This window comes from Ornithodoros turicata, unplaced genomic scaffold (assembly GCF_037126465.1).
Source record: "Ornithodoros turicata isolate Travis unplaced genomic scaffold, ASM3712646v1 Chromosome169, whole genome shotgun sequence".
Classification (NCBI taxonomy): Eukaryota; Metazoa; Arthropoda; class Arachnida; order Ixodida; family Argasidae; genus Ornithodoros; species Ornithodoros turicata.
Window position 1 is genome coordinate 285,712 of NW_026999325.1, and position 2,105 is coordinate 287,816.

The following is a 2,105-nucleotide window of genomic DNA, read 5'->3' on the forward strand; positions in this document are numbered from 1 at the left end:
ACTGTTGTGAGCACCGTAAGATGGCGGCCGGTTTCTTCACGCTCGCGCTCCCTATCCGCGATCCAGCCTTTTACAATCGAGATCAGTGATTCGACACCACTGATCTCTATAGTAATAGGCTGGATAGCGGATTGAGGGTGCAACCGTACGGTCGCCGGCCGCCATCTTGGGAAGCTCAAAACATTGCCGTCCGCCACTCAGCTGCATTATGTGCATGCGCCTTTGCATAGCACTTTTGTGGTGTGATGCCCGCCTGCTGTGGTTATGGGTGTGCTGACCGTACTGGCAAGGCACCGGGGACGACATTTCACAAGTAAGTGACATGGTTTTACAAATAAATGTGATTTATTAGTCCACGAGCGGAGTGACAAAACGTTGCTGTTGATACATGTGCGCGGCACTTTGTGAATCGTATCTCAAGATCTAAGCGTTAAACTTTAAGCCGTACGTTATCTGCATAGAGTCATTGTGATAGTCTAGCCTTCCTGCAGTTCACGGGTACGGTCTCGGCAATCAGCAAGCGTTGAAGTGCGCTTGTCAGCTGTGATATCTACGGCTCAGTTTGTTGGTCACGGTATCGACGATTGCTTGCTTGGATTAGCCTTGTCATCCCTTCCGTAATTTATGGCATAAATTGTTCAATGCAGGTTCCCTCACGGCCGCCCAGAACATTTAAACAAAGTGTGCGGTAAATGTCAGGCGAAAGGACTGGACGCCGTCGACGACATCACTGGTCTGCAGCAAACATTTTAAAAACAAATGCTTCGACAGAACGGGCCAAACCGTTCGACTGAGGCCTGACGCTGTGCCCAACAAGTTCGACTTCCCAGAACACCTCCAGAAAGTAATAATGCATGCGACATATGTAGAGGCCAGATTTATATCCACTAAAAGCTAGTTGAACACACATGCATGAAAAACTCATTTATCTTGCTCAAAATATGTACCTCTAGGAATTCACTTGCATGCATTTAAAATACGCAACAAACTCACTGGGGCAAAAGTATCTTACTTTATGTAGTGTACAAAAAGCATGCAGAGTTGAAAGCATAGATCGAGAAGTTGCCCGTCAAAAGGAACTCGTTACAAAGTTACCGTGTGAAAAATGCAACTAAGTTATTCAGCCCGAAACGTAGCTTGAAACGTTAGAGTTACTTAAAAGAACGAGTTGCTCCCAAGTTACTTCGGACACAAAATAACACTACACAGGTGCAGCTGAGTTCAACCCTGAGTTGCCTGCGTTGAGTTTTCGTTTATGTCCAACAATTCGAACGTGTTACATCTTATTCCCTGTCTGCACACGATGGTTCAGCTTCATTTCAATAGCAGCAGTTCTTACTTCCTGAACAGAATACCGTCATTGACTGGACATCATGTTTTATGACATAAAATGCTGTGGAAGAACCGTAAAGAAAGCAAGGAAATAAGTGGACGTGAGTGAAAAGCAAATTAGTAACTTGGAACGTAGCTTAAGTTACTTTGGCAAAGTTACCTGAAAAAGGAGTTCCTCTGAAAATTAACACGGCGCAAAAGTTGCGAGTTAAGTTATATAGTTACCAAGAAAAGGAACTTAGTTACAGTAACGAGTTACCTCGAACTCTGGTTGAAAGTGTGTATTTTTGCATGAAAATCTAGCCTCTAGAATCATGTTCCCTAGTTAAGAGTTCCAAGCGATGGTTGATAATTGGAATCAGTACTGCACGAAGAGCACCTTAAAGCTGCAGCTAGTCCAATATATGAAAACACTCCTGAATTATGCATTCATATGCAGTTAAACGCCACTCCATATTGGATAAGACAATACTAAGACGGGCAAAAGCATATAAAGAAAAAAGTATTGCATGAACATGTTGACTAACGTACAAACTCGTATTAGTGGGACATACAAACACACCAGCCACATGTCTCTTTGGTGCATTCCAGCATGTTTACTTTACTTAGAGACAATAAATAATTTTTCAACCTCGAATGTCTACTCTTTATTCTCGCTGCTTAAGCTTGGCACAACACATGTTTGAATGCAGCCCAAATGAAAACAATGTGATCCGTCTGATCAAAGAAGTTTCCCAGTGCTACAGCAGTATCGGACTGTACCATCTTGCCAA

The 2,105-nt window shown here is 43.2% G+C and overlaps 1 long non-coding RNA gene across 1 annotated transcript; it reads left to right on the top strand.

Moving 5' to 3' along the window:
- The first annotated feature begins 256 nt into the window (after positions 1 to 256).
- On the top strand, positions 257 to 907 carry LOC135372738 (uncharacterized). The gene is made up of 2 exons (XR_010416094.1): positions 257 to 313; positions 648 to 907. It is a non-coding gene; the product is annotated as an uncharacterized LOC135372738 (long non-coding RNA).
- Positions 908 to 2,105: the final 1,198 nt, after the last annotated feature.